This window comes from Marmota monax, unplaced genomic scaffold, assembly GCF_021218885.2.
Source record: "Marmota monax isolate L192 unplaced genomic scaffold, Marmota_monax_Labrador192_F-V1.1 WCK01_AAM20220418_F8-fsc00118, whole genome shotgun sequence".
Classification (NCBI taxonomy): domain Eukaryota; kingdom Metazoa; phylum Chordata; class Mammalia; order Rodentia; family Sciuridae; genus Marmota; species Marmota monax.
In genome coordinates this window covers 4,141,598-4,168,748 of record NW_026695231.1, presented here as the reverse complement: position 1 = coordinate 4,168,748, position 27,151 = coordinate 4,141,598, and the positions used below count along the sequence as shown (strand labels likewise).

Below are 27,151 nucleotides of genomic sequence, written 5' to 3'. Positions count from 1 at the left end.
AAAATCCCAGGGTTTATTCAGAAGTTAAATGATTGGGGAACAAAAAAAAAGTACCAAGATTGAAGCCCCTTAGCATTCAGTTTAAGTGCTGGTTCCACTTGCCTGAGCACAAGTTGGAAGTAGCTTTGTTAGGATTCTAGCCGGCATCTTCGCTGTCACTACTGGTTCTTGTACAGTCAAGCCCCACTCTGTGCAGAGCAAATCTTTGCTCAGTTAAGCGAGCGTCAGTCACTGGTAAGCTTGGCTGCTGGCCCAGGGTTGTTAGGCTTTTCCATGCTACACCTGAATGAGATATTGACAAGACATTGCTACCCACACAGAGTCGAGGAACTGGACAAATAAATAAATAAGTTAAATTGTCAAGGGGCTGACAGAATAATTTCGAAAATGCAACTTACACATCCAGTGCACAAGCTGCACCAGGAAGTAACTTATTGCTTGGCATGAGGTGGCGTACCATTTGGTGGTCTGAATGCTATCTTTCTGTCTGTCTTAAAATTGGGTTTGGATTGGGACAGTAAGTAGAGGGAAAGAGGTCCTGGCAGAATATTAACATGTAGAACCATTTGGGCCAGTTACTTGTTTAATTCTAATAGGCTTTGCCTTATTGTATATTTAACAAAAGCTCCCCCAAAGCAAAACACTATTGAGTAAAGTTACCAGGATTTGGAGTGGGGAGAAAACTCTGACAGTTGGTAATTTCTGTTGAGGGGAAAAATAAGGTTCAGAGAAGATCAGGGACAAGTAGAAAAAAAGACATAAAGTAGGAATAGTTTTTAAATAGGAATTGCTGGCAGGGCTATTAATCACACAGAGTGCTTGGAGCTACAGGGGTGTGTGAGTACAGCTCAGACCAAAGGACAGCAGCTTGACAGGAGGCCCTGAATACACCACCGAACGTCCCAACAATATGTCAGAGAGATAACCTGTTCCAAGAAGGCTGAAAGAAAAATCTAGAAAAATCCAGGACATTTTTGTAAACATTTAGAATCTTTGGTTCATTCTGCTGAATTAGTATTCTATTGTGATTGTGGCAGTTCTTCTTCTTGTTCCTATGTAGAGAAAGTAAAGATTTCATTGATGGCTGTAGATTGACTATTTAGCAGGATTTGATGATGGTGGCACAGGAGTATTATCAGGCACCCATGTTCCAGAACATTCATATGAGCTTTTTTTTTCAAGAAACAATTAAATTGAAAGTTGGCAAGGAGACATCAGAAATCACTGAGGGTGCTAAAGATTTAGTAACTAACGTCTTTAAAAATAGATTTGTAGGGCCCGGGTTGTGGATCAGTGGTAGAGCACTTGCCAATCATGCATGAGGCACTGGGTTAGTTCTGTAGCACCACATGAAAAAATAAACAAATAAAATAAAGGTATTGTGTCCTTCTACAACTGAAAAAAAAAATAAAAAAAGATTTGTTATTTTCCTACAGTGTGTATATGATATTTAATGCATAATTTGTCCTTATAACTATGTCTGTATTGAAATGGGATAGTTGTGAGGGGGCGGTCTTAGCTCCCTGCATACTCACCCCATATTTCTACCAGAGGTCACTGTTCTGGGACTCAGTGGGGGCAGTGTAACTGGAATGGTGACCTGCGACCCTTACTACCCAAGTTTGTCACTCACTACTATAAGCACTAACCCTCTGGTTGACTTCACAGAATCTGGACTTTCGTGGCTCAGGCGAAGACAAATCCAAAGAAATAAAAACATCCACTCATAAGTCCCTGTTGAGCTTACTATGACAGCATGGCATATGGCATTGAAGAATATCATTAAGATGGATAGGATCACTTTTCCCTCTAGTATTGCTTTCTCCTCTCTTAATATGGGTTTCATAATCCATAAGTGGAATTAGTAGTATCTACTGCATAGAGGTGCTGAGAAAGTTAAGTGAATGCAGAACCCTCAGCCTGGTGCTTACCTCCTATTAAATGAGCACTATTTTAAAAATGTGGACTATCTATCCAGTAGCAAAGGACAGGCTTAAACTGCTACGTTATTTGATTCCATCTAGGTATTCCTATTTCTTTTCCTACTTAGACTTTTGTTGGATATTTTAAGCTAGCTTGCAGAATTATGGGGCAAAGGATAAACTATTCAATTGATTCATCCTTTTTGAGTTTGTTGCTGCCTCTTTTCCTTCTAGTAATACACAGTCTGCTCCAATTATACTACAGTTCTCACTGTTCTTTTGCTAGAGTGCCCTGTTCCCTTGGGAAGATGGTCACTACTATTTCTTCCTGCCCTGGATAAACCTCACTTGGCCTCCATAAAGGTCAATTTCTCCACTTCCCAAAGCAGAAAAGATGTCTTGGGGTTGTCTTCTTAGCACTTGCTACCCTGCTACAGGCTTTCTGAAACATTTCCCCAGGCACTGCAATGGGTAGGACTCTTCTTTGAGGAGAGGGACTGGTCTTTTTCAAACATCTTGCATCTTACCTCTCAAACTCACAGTCAAAACTGAGTTTATTAACTGAGTAAATGAACACCCTGATTATCAGAACTGCCCAGAGCACAACTGATTTATTTTTGTCTTGTCTTTTTGTACAAATTCTCTCTGCTTTCCTTATGCAGAGTATTTTTGAGTGGCATGATGCCTCAAAATGTATGGGGTTTAGACCAGATGGAGAAACAAAGACACAGGAGTCTCTCCAAGATTGAAATGAGTTCCTATTTAGATATTTATTAAGAATTGGTAACATGGGCTAGGGATATAGTTTGGTGGTAGAATATGTGCTAGCATGTATGAAGCCCTGGGTTCTAGCCTCAGCACTACAGTACAAACAAAAACTGAACCAAACCAAAGAGAATTGGGAACTCATACGAAAGAAAAAATAAATAAATAAATAAATAAACAAACAAACAAACAAACAAATAACCCAATTTTTAAAAATTGGGCAAAGGATCTGAATAGACATTTTTTCAAACAACACATAAAAATGACCAGTAAGGATATTAAAAGGTGCTCAACATCACTAGAAATAAGGAAAATGCAAATAAACACTACAGTGACATATCACCATGAATCTATTAGGTCAGCTGAAATCAAAAGATGAAATGGCAACAAAATCAAAGACAGATGTTGATGAGGATATGGAGAAAGGCAAACCTTATACAGTATTGATGGAAATATAAATTGGCCATAGTAAAAAGAATACGGAGGATCCTCAGAAAATTAAAAATAGAGTGATCGTGTGACCCATCAATCACACTTCTGGATATTTGTCCAAAACTATTGAAATCAGACTCTCTGGCAGATATTAGCAGTGCCATGTACTTTGCAGCCTCATTTACAATGGCAAATATGGGACTATCACCTATATGTCCATTAATGAATGAACTGATAAAGAAAATGTGGCATATGTACAATGGAATATTATTCAGCTGGCAAAATAAATTCTGAAAAGTGCAATCACATGGATGAAAGAATTGAGAGAAGCCAGTCACAGAAGGACAAATGCTGATCATTCTACTTATGAAGTATCTAAAAATCATTCAACTCACAGAAGCAGAGGAGTAGAATATTTTCCAGGGTCTGAGAGAGGGAAAAATGGGAAGTTACTAATCAGTGGTATAAGTTTCAGGCAAAATGAAAACTGGATAAGTTCTAGGTATCTGTTGTATAACATTGTGCATGTGGTTAACAATATTGTGTTGTCCACTTAAAGATCTGTTAAGGGCCTAGGGCTGTGGTACAGTTTAGTGGAAGGGTGCTTGCCTATTATTCAGGAAGAATCTGGGTACTGGAAAAAAGTCTATTAAGATGTTATGTTTCATGAAGTGGTCTTACTATAGTTAAAAAAATTGGAGAATTGATTAAAAAATTAAATTGTGTATCACATCATCAGTGATATGAAACTCATTCTTATGACATATTAAGATTGTTATGCTCTTTCCCCAAAGTCTTAAAGCTTTCTAAATGCAGTGTTTCATAAGCTATTAACATGAGTTCACAAGACAATAGAGATCTCATATAGAGATGGGGTTGATGGTAGGCAAATGGAAATGCTGTATTTTTGAGTGGCATGATGTCTCAAAATGTATGGGGTTTAGACCAGATGCAGAAACAAAGAGGCAGGAGTCTCTCTAAGATAGAAATGAGTTCCTATTTAGATATTTATTAAGAATTGGTAATATGGGCTAGGGACAGTTATCTGCAGAGAAAGTTCCCAGCTATCAATAGAGTCTGGAAGGAGTCTCTGTCCCAAAAGTAATTAAAGACCCTTGTTTTGGTATTTCAATTTGTAAAAAGGATGTGTCTTTCTGATTAAAATAGAAGACTGTATATGATGACTCATCATTATTAAAGGGATGCTTTCATGGCTTATCTACACCCCTGTTTATCAACTGTGTAAAAGCACTGATTGAAGTATTGGCACTTTCTTTTCAAAGTTATCTATGTTTTTCTGCTTTTCCTCTCCAACCTGGAATTCGGCAGCTTTGCAAACTCTGGAGTGTATGGGAGTCCACCAGGAAAAGGCCCTGGGGAAGTTTGTGCACTATTGGCTTCATGGTCTGTTCCTTCTGGTGTTCTGGTTTCTTTTTTAAATTCCTATCATTGACGTGCTTAGAGCAGTGATGACAAGATGTTAATGGTTTCCAGACTGGGCAGACGGCTATGCTGTGAGGTGTTAAATTTTCAGTAAAATCATCTATTTTATTAGTTAAAATTTACCTTCAATGTTAGCTTATTTGCAACTGATTTTTTGTTCTAAACCTTTAGCAACTTCTCTTTTCTTTCTTTGTTTTAGTGTAATTTCTTTTGAAAGTACTGAGAGTCTCCTCTTCACCTCTGATAAATTAGTATATTTTTTTCTTATAAATGGGGGATATTTTGAAGGGGACTCTCCCTTCTCAAGAAAATTACAGTTAGCCCTATCTTTTGGTTTCACGTTTTTGGATTCATCCAACTGTGGATTGAAATTCAAAAAATAAATGTGACTATACTGGACATGTACAGGACTTTCCCCTTGTGTTTATTCGCTAAGAAACACAGGAAAACAATTATGTGCATGTTATTGGCCTTATATTAAGTATTATAAGTAATCTAGAGATGATTTAAAGTATACTAGAGATTTTATGCAAATCATATGCTATTTTACTTGAGACTTGAGCATCTACAGATTTTGATATCCTTGTGGGGAACTGAAACCAATCCCCTGTGCATACCAAGGGATGAATGGACATGGAATGGGCTATATAAATTATAATCCCAAATTACTGGCAAATGAAACATTTTAGTTATCATTATAAATAAATTTGCTAAGCTTAGTGAAAATGTCTGGGATGATTCTGTTTTGCTTCTAGCTGTGTTTGTGTTGAGGATGTATCCTGTGCCAGAGGTTGATAGAAGAGAAAATGTGTCCTGTTGGTTGAGAGTTTGAAAATGTTTTATTAATATAAAAGCCTCTTTGTGATACTGAATCTCAATGTTCTTGGCTTTATCACTACGTAGTCCTCATTCCCTCTCCTATAGATTCTTTCCAGGCGACCTAGAGTCTAAATTGAGAAATGGGTAACTTCTTATATTTCATATTTAGTTCTCCTGTGCGTGAATTAGCCTCACCTCCCTAGGTAGCTTGAAAACTCCTGGAGAGGCCATCTTCTTTGTGCCAGACACATTTTTATCACGTGAAGACCTAATTGAGTCAATGGCTGTGATGGCCCCTCCTCTCCTGAGTACTCCTGAGTAATCAGACCAATCATTTCAGCTATAGTTCTGCAAAAGGTGGGTGACTTTGGATGTTTAAAGCTTGTTGAGGTAGATTCTTTCCTGAAATACGTTTTAAGTTTTAAGCATGGTGGGAAGAGCAGGATAGGACCACTGGGTAATGGATACAAATGGTAGAACAAATTCTATGGGTCCTGAATGTGAACTGTTTTAAGAATGAAAAAGAAAAAAAGAAAAAAATCAGCTTCATTTTGATCAGAATTTCTTAGTTAGGAGAACACTTGTTTTCCTATTGTCAGGTGTGTGTGTGTGTGTGTGTGTGTGTGTGTTTGGCAGGGAGGATCTGATGAGAATAACAGTGGTGAAGGTTGTATGAGATAAAAGGTACCATTTGTGGAGTGAACCCTATGGAGATGACCATGTCCTTAGACTGTAGCAAAGAACAATGGCTGGGAAAAGTCAGTATTTAGAGTTGGAGAAGTTGGAAATTATGTAGCCAAGCCTGCTTACATTGTGATCAGGGGATTGTTTCCCCAATTGATTTAGATAGACCCCTATTTCTCATGATTTAACTGGTATTATTAATAGATATTAATGTAAGCCAGGCACTGGTTCAAATGCTTTGCAAATATTAACTAATTACTTTGCAGCAGCTCCATGAAGTAGGTATATTATTGTCCCCCCACACTCACACTTTACAGGTGAAAAAACTGAGGTAAAGAGAAGTTAGTCCACTTACGGAAGATCATATATTTCTGTCTCCCTCTTGAAGCTGTCCATTTTTCTCCCTTTCCACTGTCCCTAATTTGGACCAAGCTATCATTATTTCCTCCCTGGACTTCTGCAAAGGCTTCCTCACTAGTTGTGCTGAATCTCTTCCTGCTTCCCTGACACAGTCCGCCTTGGTCTGGTTTCACAATTCTTTTTAAAACCCCTCCCATTCATGGCAGTGCCTTGCTGTTGGTGACCACACATGGCTTAGAGGATTTATGGGAGGTAGCCTGTCCTTTGTGGAGGCCTCTTTTATTCTCTGTGTTATCCAGCTTACCTTCATTGTGATGAATTAACTGAGATAATCGACTTAAGAAAAGGGATGGTTTGTTTGGGCTCCTGGTTTCAGAAGTTTTGGTCCTGGCATGTTGGGCCTATGGTGAGACATAACATCATGACACGGAACATGTGGTGGAGCAAAGGTGCTCACCTCATGGCATCAGGAGGTATAAGGAGAATAAGAGACAAGTGCCCCAATATCCCACTCAGGGTCACTCCCGCATAACCTTACTTCTATTCTCTAGCTCCACCTCTTAAAGACATCACCTCTCATAGTACCTGGTGACAGAACCATCAACATAGTCTTTGGGAGATACCAAAGATCCAAACTATCACATCCTTTCTTGCTTGCTCATTGCAACACTTCTTCCCAATTTGCTCATATATCAGAGCCTTGGCACCTGCAGTCCCTCTATCTATCATCTCTTTTTTTCTGGTATTCTTCCTCAGAGATTCCACCCTTCAGATCTCAACTCAAATTGACCTCTGGGCTAGGGTTATAGCTCAGTAATAAAACACCTTCCCAGCATGCATGAGGCCTTGGGTTCAATCTTCAGTAGTAACACAAAGGAAAAAAAAAAAAAAACAACTAGTTTATCTTGTCAGGGAAGTCTTCTCTTTTGACTTCCTAGATAAACAGGAGGGATGCCACTCTTACAAGCTTTTGAGTCCTCAGGGACTATGTCTGTTTGGGTTACCTTTGTGTTTCTAAAATTAATGCAGTGCCTAGTACACAGCAGACAATAAGTATTTGTGGAAAGAAGGAAAGAAAGAAGGAAGTCTTGAGGAACCAGAAATAATTAATTGCTCTCCTGGTTAGTCAAGGTTTCCAGTTACAGAATCTGATTTGAAGCCCAAATGTACTGTTTATTTATGAAAAAAAAATGTGCAGGAATTGGGGACCAAGTGCAAAAGAGGGCTCAAATGCAATTCTGAGAACTCTGAATAATCTCAGTAGACACTCTGCTCTAAGGGAGGTGGAGCATAACTCTTTACTGTCTCAATGGGGGCTGAGAGTCAGGTCTTTCCCCAAAATTATAATGTGGAGGAAGGATGGGAAAGAATAACTTCACAGTGGAATTTGGCAAATCCCCATTCTCCTGATTCGGGTGATCAAGATCAATATCAACAACAAGAAGTCATGTTGGTAGTGGGTATGTTTTATAATGATAAAATGAAAACAGTACCTTCCTTCTCCAAACCCACAACTCCAGTCTAGTCATCAGAAAAACATCTCCATTGAGGAATTCTACAAAAATATCTGACCAGTGTTCCTCAATACTCCCAAGGTCATTACAAACAAGTAAACTCGGAGGAAACTTTATAGGTAAGAGGAGCCTTAAGAGTCATGGTGGATACATGTAATGTGGTAACATGGATGAAAACTTAGGACAAAAAAAAAAACTTTCAATGAGTCATTATATCACTATTGGTTCATCAGTTGTGACAAGTGTGTCATCCTGATTTTAACAGTAGGAGAAACTTAAATGCAGTAAATGGGAACTCTGCTATCACATCAACTTTCTGTAAGTCTAAAATGATTCTGAAATTACAAGTTCATTTTTTTTAAAAAATGCAGTGCTGAGGCTTTGCTCTCAGGTGACTAGGAAAAGAGTATCAAAACAGAAACCGAATCAATTGAGAAGTCACTGGCTTTGAGCGTTCGGAAGCATGCAGGGCGGCTGATGGTAAGACCAGACCTCAGGAATCAGCAGATGCCAGGAGACAAGGAAGAGGAGTTGCCAGAGGAAGCTGGGTAGGGAAAAGGAGGAGGAAATTGGACAGAACCAGAAGACAGAGTAGAAAACAGTGAAAATTCTTTCCATGATTTGGAGAAATACGTAGAAGAGATTGCTCAAAGGCTCTTTCCATTCATATTGAAGAGTGCAACACTAAAATGGTAACAATGAGATGCATAAATAAAGACTGTGCATGGGTTGATTTTGTAAGAGGGCAGTTTTTGCTCTTGCTGCTGTTTAGGAAATCCCACAATATCATCATATCTCGTCCTTTTCCTGGAACTAACATTTCCCCAGACCAGGGTCCTCCAATGCTCTGCCTTGGTGTTGTACAATGATCTGGGACCATTCTGGGAGCCCATTGGGCATAGAGTTGAGGATATCAGGCTTTTCCAGAAGGCTCTATCAGTAAGGTGTTCTCTGGCACCTTGTGGCTTTCCCCTTGCCCATCCCACTCCTTCTTCTATCCTGTCATCAGAGTTTCTCTACCTTAAATTTTCTAAAGGCAAAGTGGGTATGAAGAGTGGTTTCTGGGCTGGGGATGTGGCTCAAGCGGTAGCGCGCTCGCCTGGCATGTGTGTAGCCCGGGTTCGATCCTCAGCACCACATACAAAGATGTTGTGTCCGCCGAGAACTAAAAAATAAATATTAAAATTCTCTCTCTTTAAAAAAAAAGAGTGGTTTCTATGCTTTTTAGGAAGTAGGTAGAGGATGTAGGGGCAGACTTTCAGCCAGCCCCACTTGGTTTTGGCCCATGCCCCACCCCTGCCTTATACCAATACCTGGTGCACATAGCCATTGATTCTTGAGATTTCTAGTTGGAGTCTGACCTTTGTTGATGCCCGGTTGATCTACTGTTCACTTCCTTTTGTTCAGTTACTACTCTACACTCTGCAACATTATGCTCCTATGGTTCTGAGTCCTGATGGTCTCCTGTTTTATGTCAAAGATGCAAAATGTGCTTATGTTTCTTTTTCTTGCTGTTTTATGGAGAATTCTGAGATTAGGGGGACAGAAGAGTCTTTCCCTTCTTAAAGTCAAAATGCTGTGATCTAACATTTAAATGTACCTATGTTTTCTTACTTATATATGTTCATATTTAAAAAATGTTAAAATTTAAGATATATCTGAGTCCATTTATTTTACTGAAAAAGCAGATTACATCAAGGAATGGAGCTATTTGTTTATTCTACTATTGAGTCTGCTTAGTTTAAGTAAGTTTAGTCTTTAGAGCATATTATTTTTATGCCTTTGGCACAGTACTCAAATTTTTGAGAGGTAAGCAGTCTTTGTCAAGTGATGCAAAAATTAAAGCTTATTTTCTTGAATGGAAATTAACTGAACCTGAGGCCCTTTCTTGTACTGCCGCCATTTGGTTCTTTTCTCTTTTAATATTTTAGTGAATTTTTTAAATGACAAAAAAAATGATTCTGACTCTTGGCTTCAGGAGCTGCATGCAGTTGTCAGCTGTTTGAGGGTGAAGGAAGAGAAGACAGCTTTTCTTAAGTCTTTTCTTTCCCTGAAAAGGGAGAAGCTTGGAGATTACCCAGGATCATGGTCTCTGAAGCTATAACTCAGGCAATCCAGACAGGGAAATAATTTCTCAGGGAAAGGCTTTTCATTCATGCAACTTGAACTTTCCTTTGGTAAAACTTCAACTATGCTGAGTTAAATCTTTGCTTTCCTTCTTTCTACTCAGTGAACCCTTTTCCCTAATGGTCTGGAAAAGTAACTCCACTCTCTTTCCCAGAGGAGATCACTATCTAAGAAAGGAGCTTAGTGCGCTGGGGAGGGGGGGGGGTAAGAAATGTTGCCCTGGTAGTAAATGTCAGCTCAGACAAGCACATCTCCTGAGAGGTTTCCAAATGGATGTATCTTTATTACTTTACATGGTAATGGGATTATTTTACCTCTTTAGGTATCTATGTTTTCCCAGTAGGAATGAATTAGCTTATGGGGGTTGGTGGATTTGGAGGGGTAGATACACTGTGAAATATCTACCAAAACTAACCTCTTGCACTTCAGGATATGGTTCTCACCTACAGAAGATGAGAAGCCGTCCTCTGATTCTCTGGAGATCATTATGTTAACTGAAATACACCAAGCATCAAAAAGACAAGTACTGCATGATCTCACCCATCTGCAATATATAAAAGGTGATCTCATAGACACTGAGAGTAGAATGGTGGATACCAGAGGCTGAGGAGTATAGAGGGAAGGGAGAACTGAGGAGAGGTTGATCAAGGGGAACAAAGTTAGAGGAATTCTCACGGTGCTGTTGTACAGTAAAGTGACCATAGATAGCAATTACGTGCTCTATTTCAAAAGGCTAGAAGAAAGGATTTTGAACGCTTTTACCATAAAGAAATGAGAATATGGATATATTTACCCCAATATAAGTACTGTATAATGTATACATTATATCAAAACTTCTCACTGTACCACATTAATGTGTATATCTTTCATGTTTGATGTGTCAGTTAAAAATAATAAAATAATCATGTTACCAATGGATACTTACCATTAAGAATGTTCTCTTTAAGTTATATTGAGTAGAAAATTCTACTGTCCCCTAAATCCAAGACCTACAGGGGTTTATTTCTTTTATACTTACGTCAGCTCTTAGTCTTTCCCATCATGCTGTCATGTCTTAGTTGGTGAAGCCAAGTTTTAGTTTGTAATCATGAATGCTTAACAGGCAGGAGGCCAAGGCTTCCTAAATTGCTCACTGAGCCTCATTGTAAATTTATATTGAACTCTTAATGGTGGGAGCATTAAAAAAATTGGAGCTTCTGAAAGGTGATCTCATTTCAGTCTTTTTTTTCTCTTCTATATTCTCTGAGTTAAACCACATTATTTAAAAAAAAAATCCTTAGTTAAGCCAGAAGTCTGGAAGTGTAATTGTCATTGAATTTACTTTAATGATAAAAACAGGAAGGAGATGATCATTCATTCAGAAAATGGTTATTGAATCTGCTCTGTCCTTAGGCACCCTGCTAATCCTAAAGATGAATGAGATATGGCTCCTATCCTCAAGTCACTTAAAACATTGGAAGAATACAAAACAAAAGCAAAAACCTATACTGCCGTATAGTCTGTGTTAAGCTGCATACCAAATTACCTGAAAGCTTAATAGCTTAAAACAATAAATATCTACAATCTCACAGTTTCTGAGAGTTAGATTCTGGCTCAGAGTCTCTCGTTAAGTTGCTTTCAAGGTGTTGGCCATGACTGCAGTTATCCAAAGCCTCCCCAGGATAATAGGATCTGCTTCCAAGATCCTGCACATGGCTGTCAGTTAGATCTCAGTTCCTTACCATGTGGAACTCCCACATAACTTCTCACAACATAGTTGCTGGCTTTGCTCAGAGAAAATAACCTGAGAAAAAGAAAGAGAGGCCAAAGCAGGAGCCACAGTCTCTTTTATGACCCAATCTCAGAAGTGACATAGCAACACTTCTGCTGTATTCTATTGGTCACACAGATTAATACTGGTACAATATTGAAGAGGCCTCTCCAAAGATCTGCAGACCAGGAGGGGAATATCATTGGCAGAAATCTTGGAGACTTAATACCCCTAACTTCCATTCAAATACTGAACTGTTCAGTTTCTGAAATTAGTGATGAAGAAACGTGACCAGAAATATTTAGGTTTTAGTCAAAGAAAAGAGCAGTAAAAGTTAGAGGTGGAGTGGTAGACATAGAAAATATGAATCAGCCAAAGGCGAAACCAGGCTCAGATATATGTCTAGGAAATTTGTTACATGGAAATTTGGAACTCTTTCTGACAGGATTTTGATTTTGCAGAGAAAAGGATTTAAGGTTTCTAATCACATTCCTATCAGAGGCAGTTCAGAGCAAATCTTCACTAAGTGATTATGGTGCCTTATGAAAATTGAAATAGCATGAAAGCCTGTTTGTGAATGAGATCCCTCTGTGGCTCCTATGGCTACTATGGTAAGGCATAAAAATCAACTATAGCAAGCTGGGCACTTCCTGGTTGATGCTTAGTATACAGGCAAGGTTAAGAACCACTGTACTAACTGGGTGAAGTGGTATACAACTGTAGTCCCAGCTACTTGAGAGACTGAGGCAGGGAGATCATAAGTTTGAGATGAGCCTGGACAACTTATCAAGATGTTGTTCAAAAATTGAAAGAGAGGATGAAGTTAAGGATGTAGCTCTGAGGTAGAGTACTCTGAGTTCAATTCCCAGTAACACACACACACACACACACACACACAAATTCTACTGATTTTCTTATGGCTAGGAAAATAGTTTTTATTCACCTGTGGTTTAAAATTGATAGTACCTATAAAATAAATGCAAAGTATCAGTAACAAAAAATTTCTTCCCTATAAAGTGAATTTCAATATTACTTTTATAAATATAGCTTTAGAGTGTGTTTGTGAGGGTGGGAAGATCTATGTCTCCCAAGTATTAATCATGAAGAGCACATGTCTGAGAAATTATGGTGGTGGTCTTGCAGATAATATTTTCTCCACAGTATAGTGTTAACTGTCTACAACACTTATTCTTTAAGTTAAGAGCACTTTTAGCTTCAAGTAACAGAAATGCCAGTTAATGGTGGGTTAAAAGTGAGCATTTAATTATCCCTTATCGCCAGAAGCTTAGAGATGAGTACATCTGGTTTCGTTCAGCTGTTTCACAGAGTGGAGATACTACATTGACATCTCTCTGATTCTTGTGGCCCTTCCATTAAAAGCACAAGGTGGCTGTGTCAGATCCAGTCAGTGCATGTCTTTTGACAGGGTCTCAAGCATATCTCTCCTCTTCCAAGTGCAGGCAAAGAGGATGAAGTTATAACTGAGTAAGATCAATCATAATTCATTATTCTAGTGTTTCAGTCTTTCTTAAACTACAATCTGACCTTCAAATTTACTCTTATAGCCTTATTTTCCATCATCCTTTCCAGATTTCTTTACTATAGCCAAACTGTCTTCTACTATTCTCTGAAAACATGTATTATATGTTTTTCCATTTTGCACTATGCTTGTTCTCCATACAAGTTGAAAATCTTATCAAGGATGCTAAGATTCATCTCAATTTCTCCTTAATCTTCCCTTTAATCTCCTTCTAGCTGGGGTCACCAGTTGGAAGCAGTTGTTCTTTCCTCTGTCTTCCTTTATTCATTCATAATTTGTTATTGTATAAAAATATTTTATAGAATGATTTGTGTCCATATTCCATTAGGTCATAAAAGGCGAATATGTTCATATCCATTTTACAGATGGGAAACAGGAAAAACAGGTAAAGTGATCAGTGACTTTCTCAAGGCATCTTGCCACTCAGTGCTGAGTTCAGGTCCCGAATGAATTGAGAGTAATAAGCTTCTGTAGCAAACATTCTTCAAATTGATATGAAATGAAAAATACAAATATTCCTTTCTCTCTTGTGTGATAAACTGGAGTGAATGCTGTAGGTGGACAGGTAGCACTGCTCTTCACCATTTCTTAGGAGACCCAGACAGACTATTTTCACCATCTTCACCTGTGGCTTTCAAGGTTGCATTTTCCTTGGTTTGTCCAGCCAAGGCAATGAATAAAGAGAAAAATTCCGGTTGATATTTCCTCTTGAGGAATTGAAATGAATGTTGCAATTTTGCTCATATTTTATTAGCAAGAGCGTAATCACATGGCTCTCTTAGCTGCACAAATGGGCAATGCAGTGTAGCCCCGGGGTGATCAGACTGGATATGATCAGATTTGACAGAAGAGTAGCAGTGGCTGTCATAGACCTGGAGTACAGATCTTATGCTTCTAAGTCTGGTGAACTTTCTCCTACGTGATACTTCATGTTTTAAATTTCTATAGTAAAAACAACATGTGATTGTGAAGAATACTGTGTCCAGGGGTCCCTTTTGTTCAGCTTTGCCAGAGATCCAGAAAAGACACTTCATTCCGAGACTCTGGTTCCCACCTTTGTGAAATGAAGATATTAAGATTCCAACAACTTAATCCAGTACTTAAGTTTTTCCACTTGCTGCTTGTGATAAATTCACTCAACAGATAATTTTGAATGTCTAAAACAAAAAAAAAGTGTTTCAAAGTAGTGTATGAAACACTATATAAGTCAGCTTTCCATCACTGTGACAGAAATACCTGAAAGAAACTTAATAAAAGGAAGAAAGGTTTATTTTGGCTCATAGTTTTGGAGAGTTTAGTTCATGATTGGCTGACCACATTGCTTTGAGTCTGTGGCAGATCAGTACAACATGGTGGGAGCACTTGGCAGAAAGGGACTTTTTACCTCATACTGTTTGGGAAGCAAACAGAAAGGAAAGGAAGGTGTTGGGGTCCCAGTATCCCCCTCAAGGGAACACACCTCCAATGACTTAACTTTCTCCAACTAGGTGTAACTCTTTTTTTTTTTTAAAGAGAGAAAGAGAAGAGAGAGAGAGAGAATTTTTTAATATTTACTTTTTAGTTTTTGGTGGACATAACATCTTTATTTTATTTTTATGTGGTGCTGAGGATCGAACCCAGCACCCCGCACACGCCAGATGAGCGCATTACTGCTTGAGCCACATCCCCAGCCCAGGTGTAACTCTTAAAGATTCCACTACCTCCCAATAGTTCCACAGGCTAATGACCAAGACTTGAACACATGGGTGGGGTGGAAGACAAATGTGTTCTCTATTATGTAATTACTGCTCTATCCAATATTGCAAACTATTAATATTATCTGGCTGACTCCAATGACTCTGTAAGAAACCAGGCTGGAATTTGATATTGGTTCACAACACATATGTACTATTAAACCAACATTTTGTTATTTTCTTTCTGGGTTATTCAGAACTGCTTTTTACTATTAGCTAAAATTGTTTTTGAATTATATGTGGCTTTACTCATGCATATTTTTTGTGTATTTCTCTTACTTTTAGTTTCTCAATGTATTTGCTCACTCCATGAGAACAGAAAATTTTTTAAAACTATTTCTTTGATGTTAACACCATATTTCCTGGTCCAGAGCTAAGCATGTAGCAGGTCACTCTATAACACATTTAATAAATTACTTGTCTTTATATGCATTCCCTTTTTTTCTGTGTGATTTCAACTTCTGAGGTCACATTCAATGACATTTAGTATGTTTCCAATTCATGTTATTTATCATTGTGTCTTTGTTCCCTATGCAATATAGCCATAAAAGAATGTTGTGGAGGGTTTTATCCTTGAAGAGCATGAATCTCTAAGTGAATTGCAACAATTATACAATTTAGTGGAGGGAATTCCTTAGTGCTCCTGGGCCACTCAGTGCCTATTTTAAAAACTCTGAACAGCAGTTTTCCTTTACAGACATAAGAAATCGCACACCAGACATTTTCCACTTCCCCTGTGGCTGACCTTTAGGGAGCAGCAGATCAAACATGTTCTCCACCATCCCATTGATTGTACCATTCCTAAACTCCCACCACCAGATCTACACGAGCTCTGTGCTATTGTTGCTCCAAGCATGCAGCAAAACATGCAAAATGTTATGATTTGTTGCCATGCTGACAGTGTCAACTTAACTACAGCTGACAAACAGTTTTTAAATAGAACATGTCAGTTCATTATAGTATTTTCCATCTGTGTTTTTTTCTCTTTCCCACACTTAACACCAAACATTTGAAGAATGTTGCTGCAAAGGTTTAGTTAATACCTCCAGCCACTTATATTAAAGACTTGCTAACCATTGTGTGTTAGAAATGGGCAAAACAATAAATAGGATTTTTTTAAAGAGACGCTTCTCTCACTTGAGAAGGCATTTTTAGTTGTTTAGTTTTCATTGCATAGCAGTCTACTTTTTCTTCTTGCTTTCTTCAGTTGCTGCCTCAGCTAACTAGCTTTTACTCTTCCACTTTGAAAAAAATATCTGTGAAGTTCAGAGGGCTGCATAAGATCCAGGCCAGTGCAAATCATGCCCTGACCCTGTGATACCTGGAACATTGACCATCATCCCAGCTCACCTCCAGCACCTGACACTGCTGGAGGAACAAGCTGCCTTCCTGTCCTTGTACTGGCTCAAAGGCGATCCTTCCCTTCCTCTTGCCATTTGCTGAACAGAGGCTGACACTCCCATTAGTAACTTTTAATGCTAAAACCACATTAAGTGCCTTAATTGTGTTTTAAATGATGTCGTGTCTGTATGCACTCATAATGAAAATATAGACTGACAATGTATGTCTTAAAAGGCTGTTCCTGTGATGGTTCAATTTTGCTAGCTTTTGTGTCACTACAGATTTTTAAATTCTAAAGAAATTTGATTTTTTTAAAAAAAAGTCTTGTTAATACTCTACTTTTCATTCTGGGCACTGAGGGTATTCCTTGCTGTTTTCGTCCTTTCGGCTTTAGCTGCAAATGTTTGGACATCAGCTCAGAACATCGTCTCAGAGGGAACATTTTGCAAGTGTTATCTCCTTGTTCACAGGAATCCAAGGTGGACCTGGTGGAGAATTGTTTAGTGATAGAAACTGAAATAGCAATAAAAAGAGGGATGGCCAAATTATGTAAAATCAGACTGCATGAATAATTCAGTGCTTGCTTGAGTGTGATTTTTATTTTTATTGTTAAATAATACTAGCATTTCCATGAACTAATAACACAGAGACTAACCAACTGGTAAGCTTTTTGTTGGGGGCTTGGGGTGATGGGAAAAAGGAAAGAAGAAAGGAAACTAGGGCCAAGTAATCATCTTTTTAAAATGGTATGTATTCAGTAAAACAATTACCTATTTTATAATTCTCCAACTATTTGGAAGATACATAAATGAAGCAGCAAGAAATTTGTCTTTGTTTTTTGATTATCTGGAATAATCATGGTGTTTTATGACCTAACCTCTTCCCAAGTGAACCCCCAAATTTGAATCTAGTGCGTTTTTGGTTTTTTTTTTTGCATAAACTTTTTACAGTACACTCTAGAATCAGTATGTGTATTCCCATGTTCATAGAAATAAAGTAAATAAAGGTTTCTTTTACTGTGATTCATGATATATAATTTAAATAATACAGTTACTGTGGAATAAAATGAAGGCCTCTGCAAGGGACTGCAGAAGTTATTCTTAGCTAAAAGAATAAAAATCTTGACTACAGTTAAATCTAACCACATGGATATTTTAAACTGGAGAGGAATGGAAAATAAGTGAAAGTTGAACTTAACTTACAGTGAGAAAACTAAATGCTGGAAAGAGAAAATAATAAAAAAAATTATTATAGGGGAAAAGCTGTCAGATGAATATTATGCAGTGATAGGACATTTTACTTTGTGTACAAATGGACAAACACAGCTTTTATTTAATTTATTCATTTATTGGTGCTGGGGATTGAATCCAGGGCCTTTCACATTCTAAGCCTGTGCTCTACCACTAAACTACACACCCAGACCCCAAAACAGCTTTTAATGGCCTCATTTAAACAAACAAATTTGTGAATAACTCAGGAAACAATATTAACCAAGACATCAAGAAAGAAAAGCAAGAGGCCTGGTGTAAAACAAGTACCTAGTCCCCCAAATGATGGCGGAATCATCTGAATTGCCCAAAAATGCAAGTTAGTGTGAGCTTTAGAACCCCAATTATGGTCTTTTAAATTCTAATTTTGTGAGAGAGGGTACAAGAGATTGTATAAACCAATAATGGGCAACGTTTAGAGCATAATATAAACTAGGAAAAGTCAGGAGAATTAGGGAAAAGGAAGAGCCAGGAGTACAATGGGAGAAAGCCTTGGGAGGTCTCTTGGAGTGCAGTTTGGTCACTCTTGATATCACAGAGTATACTGTGGAGACCTGAGAAAGGAACATCTGGGGACCTGAATCCATCAAGAATCTGTGACCAATTGAGCCAGAGGTAGACTGAGATCAGGAAACTGAGTATATAAGCAGCTATTCGTTTAGAATGGGAATACATATTTATAGATGCAAAACAGAAACTAAAGATGGGATCAGGAAATCTGTTTTCTTATAAGGTAAAAATAATCTAAGCTATTTTTTATTTTAATTAGAGATTAGTGATGAACAAATTGGGCCTTTTGTTAAAAGACAATTTCTGAAGAAGCTGATTTGTGCCAGTGTTCAGTAGGTTAATATAAGTAATTGTGCAGCTAACAAAGTAGCATTTCTTTTACAAACATTTCATGTATGTGGTAGTTAGAGTTAGCCACGTACCTCAGAAGTAGTCACTCTGCAGACTTCTGGTGAATGTGTTGTTCTAAAGGCCAGAGACTTGAGCTGTGCGTAATATAATTGAAACAGATGATCAGGCGAATCCAGGAAGTCCATTCTAAATTCTCTCTCCTGAAGAGTAGTTTCAAACTCCAAGGCTCACTTCTTGCCCCCTCAAACACCAGCACCCCAGGAGATTCTAATATGCCCAGTAACTATTCTTAGGGGAAATAGTAAGACTAGAATTGTTTCGTTCCTTCTATAATTTCCCTGATAACCATACTTGTGATTATTTATAATGATCAGAGGCCATTCAAGCAGGATATTCTTTTTTAAGGAGGAGAATATAGAAGGAGAAAATATTTCTCCAAATTTCCCTCTGACTCAAAAGATTGAATACCTGTTAAAGCTGACAAGGGATATTTTTTATTTTCAACCACACATTTCCTGTCACCTTTTCTGGCATGCTTGTTTTATTTATTTGTAACGTGGTAAATGATTACTATATAGCTGCTTTTGCTAGGATTCCATAGTTTAATAAAAGGAATAAATTGGAGATTTCAAATTCACACATGGGCTTTCTTTAATGATGATCATTAGCCCTGTTTTGAACTATTGACAAAATGTTATAACATTCTTGAGAGTGAACTTATATTCTTTTAAATAAAGAACTAGTTAATTAAAGTCTCTTTCTAATGAAAATGACCTAATTCTGCTGCTAAGTGCAAACTTAAAAAAAAGAGAGAGAGAGAGAGAGAAAGCTAAAAGATAGTTTGCAAAAATGCATATTGATTGACATAAATCAATGTTAGAACATGATTGAGGCTTGAATTCCCCTGGAGTTCCCGAAATGCCCTCTATCTTCCCTGTGCAATAGCAGAAAATGTTTGCCTGCATTTTGATAACCAACATGGAAATTAGATATTAATATATACAGGAAAAGACAGAGACAGAGAGAAAATACTTAACACCCAAGAAAGAAGAAATCGTGCCATTACTCACAAGTGGCAATGCCATGAGTGACTTACTCAGTCATCCTGTAACAAGTGCAGATCTGTCCCTGTGACCAAAAACAAGAGGAATTTAAAGGGCAGATCAACCAGCCTTGTTATATTTAAGTGCTTTTGCCTTTTGCATGAAAACCAAGGCCTTTGTAATCAGTCCATAACTCTTTGCTCACAGAAGACTTGCAAATAACAGAAAGGAATGTGAAATCCTTTTTTTAAAAAAAAAACCTGAAAACACAAGGTGCATCATAATTTTTTGCTTCTGAAAATCCTATTAGGATTTTTATTTTTTAATTTGTTCTTTGTCAACTGAAGTGACAACAAGGCCAGGTGACCCCAGGTGAGACTTATTGACCTTCAGACTATTCAATCTTGTCACCTTGAAATTGCTAGCATTTGCACACAGCATGTCTCTCTATACTCCTGTGCAAGACATAAATATGAATCTAGCCTGTCTGGTTTCTAGTTTGTATATCAGCAAGTCCTAGCAATTGTCTGGAAGTGAACTAGAGTTCGGCTTGCCACTCTGTGATTTCTGTCTTACCTGGTTACAGGTTACTGCTTGACTTTATCAGGTTGCCACACCAGGAGACAAAAGTGAAGAGGGACATATTTGCTAGTGTAAAGGTTGTCTGTTCTGCATTAGGGCCACAGAGGTGGTATGTGTATTGGTTGATTCCTTTTTGATTGCTTGAATTAGTCCACAAAGATATAAGTTCTTTTGAACTGTTACCATATTTTTGGTTTAGCAATTGGAATGCCGAAAACATTAAATAAATGTTGATGGACTTGTTGATGGATACTTACTGCATAGGGTCACGTGGTAAACTCCATCGTTGAACATTTTGAAATAAAAATTTGATGCCTCTCTTGAGGAGCTTACAAATAAAGATATTTATTTGCTGTTTTTACCCTCTGGTTTTAGAGGGTAGGGACTAAATTTACCTGGTTTCACTATGGTCTTACTCTCCAACAAAGAGCACAGCAAGAGATTTTTTTTTTTTTTTTAGTTATTCTTCCCTTTGCAAGTATGTGCTCAACAAATACTTGTTGAATGAAAGAATGAAAATGTTATACAAATAAAAATGAAGTTAAAATAGTCATATATTATCCTCATCTTTATGCTTATTGCTGAGCAAACAGGTATATTTCTTATTTGCTTCATGTAAAGACAGTGATATTGCTTATTACTTTTAATTTAGGTTTTAAAGCATAAGGACTTAGTTACCAGTGTTGGGCTATATCACAAAATTTTTCATTTTAAATATCACTACTCAGTTGAATTTTGTAGTGAAGTAGAAAAGTATGGGACTCATATATATTGTTGAAAATGATTAATCTTAAGGAAAGTCATAATACACAGTTTTATATGAACATACAAAGCTTTGTCTTGCAGAAAAAATTCTAATCTCTTGTGCTGGGTCCACAATCCAGAGAAGGCATAAGGAACATGAGAAAGAACATGGATCTGGGAACTTATTTCTAGCCTTTACTTGGTCACTATTTAGCCACTGAACCCCCCACACACCAAAATCCTTTTCCTCCCTGGAGTCTATTTTCTCTTCTGCAGCAACCCACCCCTACCGTGTGGTGGTTATTTTTGGAGAGGATATAGATTAGAGGAGAATAATCTGGAGTCAAAGGCACAGAGCCCCAGCTCTCCTTCCACTCCTCTTTTCTCCTTGGCAAAATGAGACTAATGATAATCATGGACACACAGAATTTCTGTGACAATTAAAGATATAATTTCTGCAGAGCACCTGACTTATTATTTCGCCAATTTCACCAATGACTAGCTCTTTTATATATGTATCCAAATATTTATGATTCCACAAGAAACCATCTAAACCTATCAATAACTCAACTTAAAAAATGTCCAGGCATTCCCAGGGTCCATCCTGATAACTTCTGTCAGGTAAAGAGAAGAATTGCTGGGTTTTCCATTTCAAATCTTATACACGGGGCATTTTCAATTTTGAAAATGTCAGCGCTTTGACAGTGCTCCTTTAAAAGCAGCTTTGTTGTTTTTAAATTACATTTGTTAAGCTTGGAATCCATAATGTGAATGATAGGCCCTAGTGGTATTTATATAAAAATTAAAACTGTCAAGTTGTATTAAGGTTTAATCATTGGCTAGGGCACATGAGTCACAATTCTTTGTATGAACCCTCTTGATGCACTTTTTGTTTGTTTGTTTGGATTTTGCTGCTCTGGATCTGAGTCCCACATACATGGCTTTTTTTTATGTTCTTAACAAATTCCTTAACTATGTGATATCATGACAAGCCAGAGGAAACTAAAACCAGGATTGTTTTCATGCTAAGGGCATACAATAGGGTGGGTGCTGGTGACTTCACATGTGTCACCTCATCTGATCTGTAATATCAATCCAGTGGCACATTATTATGCTCTTTGTGTAGATGAAGAGTTTCAGGAAGATAAGTCAATTGTCCAATGTCAATCCCCAGCTACCAAATCCTAACCTTTTATTATGTCCTTCTAACATCTGCCTACATGAATCTTGCCTCCCCTTCTATGACCTCTAAGGTATTTTTAATTACATCAGTGATTTGACTAAATTGGCAGGAAGATGTGTTAAAACAATTTAAAATCCATTATGGTTCAAAGAGTAAAACTGTCACCAGAACTACTTTTTCCAAAATATTGGAAGTTTTTTAAAGATGGATTGGATAAGCATACTGCCTAGCAGTTTATATGCATATAATTCAAACGTGTGATGCCTCCACATAATAACAGAGACATAAACAAAATTTGAGAATCCACTAATGAGATTTCTTCACAGTTCAGGTTTGGTTTTGGCATTGTTTTGCTGCTGTCATGCCAAAGTGGAGTGACTTTGAGTGGAAGACCTTGGATCTGCAGGTTATGGCTGCCACACTGTGTCTGTGGTACCTGGCACCACAGATTGTTTTTTATTAAAAATATTCAGGTTCTCCCTCAACCCTAGGGTGTGTATGTTAGTAATGAACCTCAGCTCTTAGTATTTTCTTCTCTCTAGAGTGATGTTTGATAGTTCTTCCTTATAGGTTAAATCCTAACTAGATGTCCCTCAAAACAGGAAAATGTATTATTTTTATCTAAGAAGGAAAATTTCAAGACAGGTGTTCTATTTCAGCCAGAAGTAAGGCTCCTCCCACATGTTTACAGTTTACTGGGGCCTGTCCTTTGCTCCATCACAAATTGCTTCAGTGTCACTGGGAGCCCAACCTCTGGACTCTGGTGTGGGCTAAGTCATTAGAAGCTGCTACTTTACTGCCAAGTGACCCAGGGATCTGAGAACCCTGACAGTCAGGGCCGTACACAGCACCTCTGGTGCACTACTCAGATGCCTTCTAGAACCAAGAAATTCACTCCCACAGCTGCCCAGAGTGATGGCCCACAGTTGAGTCCCTCCCCAGGAATGAACTCTTTGCTCAAGGAAGATCCTTTTCCCAAGGCACCAATGAGTGGTCTGCATAGAGTTACAAAGAACTAGCTCCTTTGCCTCTAATGGAGTCAACTGTGAAGGGTCATTTGAACTTTGGAGCTCCTGGTAGGATCCACCACATTTCACTTCAATTCCTCCACCTGTCTCTTTCCCCTTTCCTCACTGTTCATGTCTTAGGAGCACTCTGTAATAGCCCCCTTCACACAAATTTCAATCTGTTTCCCAAGGAGCCAACCTCTGACACCTTCAACAAGTTATAAAATTTCTTTAAATCTGAGACTAGGTACCCAAATGGCTCCTTAATAGCTTATTAATTTTAGCATGTTTTTTGTTCTGATAGTTTGCTGTGACAGGTACCAGGTAAGTGAGGGCAGCTATTGTTTGAATTTAAGGTAGCAGGCAATGCTAGGTTTGACTGTTGCTAGCAGCCCTGGTTGTATTAATATATCAGAGTGGGAGGGAAAATGAAATAGAGAAAACATGTGTCATTCCACAATAAGAGATTATAAATTGAACAGTGTATCACCCTTTCAGAGAAACATTCCTGCAGGGTATTAACAATAGTAAATGTCAAATTGTATGTGTGTATGTGCTTATGTGTGCTGGGGACAGGGTGAGAGAAGAATGCATATTGTAATAGGACTATTGCATTATAATAGAAGTCAGGGCTAGAGAGATGAATAAGATCCCCATTTTAAAGATTAGGAAACTGAGTCTACATGATTATTAAATTCGAATATAATTACCTAGCGATGGAGTCAAAACTGAGACTTAGATTTGACTCCAGTACTGTTGTTCTCTATCCAGCACCTTGCTGATTCTTATCATTGTCTTCAGCGGTGTGTAACATATTACAAAGAGAAACCTACTGGACAAGAATGAGTGTGAATGAAATAAGTGGAATGAAAACTAAAATAACACTCTGGATGTTCCATTTAGGATCATAAATATTTGTGGAAACTCTTCATGAGCTCATTTTGAGACTGTCTTCACGTTGAGCAGGCTGAGAGCTAGACTGGTGGGAGGCCATTGGGTGAGGAGATGAGCTGCGAGAGAATTTTTAGCTTCACCTCAGAACGCCATCACTCACAGACTTAAATCCTGGATCCTCACAGCTGGAGGAGACTATCTGTAGTGCTTTATATTCTATTACCCCATAATATACAATGCATTTTATTTATGTTAGTCATCTTTTATACAGAACTGTCACAAAATACGTCACTGCTGATTACACCCTGTATAGGCAAGCCACACGGGTGAATTATGTCCCTGACCATAGATCATGCCAGTCATACCTGGCTGGGAAGAGAGGAGGATAAATTCAAAGCAATGATAGATATACTTCAAAAGGTTGAGAGATGACTGGGTGTGGAGGGAGGCCTACAATGCCTAGCAATGCCCTCTTTTATTTCTGACTTCTTAGACCACATTCATCTTCTTAGAACACACTGTTCCCCATGTTGTGGGCATTTCCAGTTCCTCCTCCCATCTCAGCACACTCCTAGTATTGCTTTCAATACTGTCCTTGAACACTGTCATGACCATCATCACTTACCCCCTACACACACACACATAACTTCTAATATTTTTTGGAAGTCACGGAGTATTCCTTCACCTCCTGAATTCTACAGAATCCCTGACTTTGAAGGGGTTTCCATCCAGTGTTGTCTGTGCCAACATAATGGATATGTGAACAGACCTTGGCTTTTAGAAATAGCCATTCAACATTATTTCTATAACGAAGCACAGGAACCGTGCTGGGGTTATAAAACACAGCCCCAACCCTCAAAGAGTTTTGAAGTCCACGTAGGGAATTCAGTCCAATGAATAGGCAGTTTTAGCAGTGAGATAAATACTAGAATGAGGACAGAACCAGGATCCTCAGGGTCACAGAGAGCAGAACAATTGCCATCTTGTCCAAAGAACAGAGTATTACTGGAGGACTGCAGGCCACAGATCATGGTTGTTGTGGTTTGTTATTTGGTTGGGAGGGAAGGGAAGGTAACAGTAGACTTAGAGCAGGTCAAAAAGGATCTTTAAAAACATGATAATCAGTTTGCCCTTAATCCTAGGAATTATAGGGAACTATTATAGAAATTTACATAGAGGAGTGACAGGAAGAGTTGCCTGTTTTTAAAATGATTGCTCTGGCTTTGTTGGACAGAAGAAAGGCAAGAATCATTCCTAAGGGTCTTTGCAGTGATGTAGGCGAAGGGTTAGAACAACTTCAGTTAATGGGTAAAGACAAGAGTGATAGATCTGGGGTGCTATTACCAAAAAATACATATAATGATGTGCCATTCTATTTATTTAGGAAAGACTGCATGTGTCCAGTTGGGACAAATGGAAACAGAATGGTGTGGTTCAACAGCATGAGAACACAGGAAAAGAAATCTTTCAGGGAGCAGGTGATGACATTTGAAGTCAAGGTGCTTGTTGGATAGGATGGTTCATGTGTGTGTGCATTAGGCTGTGATCATAGGAGCTGGAGACAGAGACCATGGAGGAAACTAAAGATATGGCGGCTGCATCCGTACAGGAAGAGTCCCAAGGCTTAGAAGGGGACAATCTTAGAATCCAGGGGATGCCCTTGCTGCATAATCAATAGATGAACAACAGATTGCAGAGGCAAATGGGACATAGGACAATATTTTTACATTCAGATTTTTACTTAAGTACAAGTAACATTTTCAACAACAATGAAAAAAGAAAAAAAAAGTCATTCACTTCCCAACACCTTAATTCATCGTCTCCACATTCCCTTTCAGATCCTGTTCTGATTCCGTCACAGTTTTCACACACTTTAATCAGAGTGTGGATTTAGTGCTGCATTCGAGCCTGCTCATTAATATCTTACAAGCATTTTTTTTTTGGTGTTATTTCAGGGTCTTCCTTTATGAACAACGGCTTTGAAACATGACAGTGACCTGAGTGTGTCCCGTTTGCAGGGGTGGGGGTAGATTTGGAGGGTCGAGGAACAAAGATTTTCATTCATAAAGTGGGAGTGTAATACGATGAGAGCGCAGCATGACCGATGTACAGCCGAGACTTACGTTTAGGATTTCATGTGGCTTTTGCAATTCATAACCTCCCACCACACTGTGTAATGGAACATCATGTGCTTCGACATCCGTGACAGGCGTAGCACTGGAGGGTGAGCAGCCCTGTGGCCCTTGCCGCAGACTTGTGACATGGGGTAAATCATCCTCTTAAAAGGAACCGAAACGTTTTCTCCTCTGTACCGGCAGTGCCAATGCACAAAGGCACAAGAGGCAGAGGTGACAAAACACCACTTTCATTTCCTCGGAGAAAATATTCTGACCAAGCTCTTTAATGCAGCACAGACGCAAAGAGCATGATCCTCATGTTCCAAGGTCTATATTTTGGTTCAGATCTTGGCTTTCCCACTCGTAAGCTGTATGATCTTTATGGTCAGGAATGCACTGGACTTTAAATTGTAGCTAGTGATTTCTTTTGTAAAATTGACAAAAAGCCTAAATGAAAAAATATACAAACAAACCGAACTTTAAAATATTAGTTACTATTTCATTATTTTTGTTATTATAATCATCTAGTACTTACGTATAAAATCCCTTTAGTACTTCAGCTTGTTATGACTGGAATGTTATTTATGATGGAAAAGCTATTTGTGCACCCCTGGATTTGTAAAGACCTTCTCATTTCCAAAAGTGCACAATCCTATTAATACCTACTACTCCCCACTATTCATCCTATCTTTTTTAGCCTCAAAACAAGCTGATCTTCATCAGCTTTCTTTAAAGATTCAAGTCTGACTGTTTTCCCTTATGTAAAAGATAGCCGTGTTCTTTTTCTTCATGAAAGGACTTAATGGCTGCATGTGAGAGATTTGTGAATGTTTTCCTATCTTTTGGATATTTATTGAACCCCTGGTATCTTTTCTCTTTTTTTTTTAATTCCTTTTGATTGTATCTGTCTCACACCATTTATACAAAAGTTTTTCATAGTCAGCTACAATTAACAATTTTGTTAAAAGTGGAGAGATCCCTAAAGTGCTCAGTAATCTTAAGTGGGATCAATGGAAGAGAAG

General features: G+C 38.2%; 1 protein-coding gene across 24 annotated transcripts in view; it reads left to right on the top strand.

Moving 5' to 3' along the window:
• Nucleotides 1–27,151, top strand: part of Esrrg (estrogen related receptor gamma) — a 601,476-nt gene that overhangs the window by 301,239 nt on the left and 273,086 nt on the right. The window contains exon 2 of one of the 24 annotated variants that reach the window (XM_058577070.1): nucleotides 10,496–10,626. The exons of the other annotated variants lie outside the window; for them this stretch is intronic. The gene's annotated coding sequence lies outside the window, so the exon portion shown is untranslated. The remainder of the gene's footprint in view (nucleotides 1–10,495; nucleotides 10,627–27,151) is intronic. 24 annotated transcript variants of the gene reach the window in all.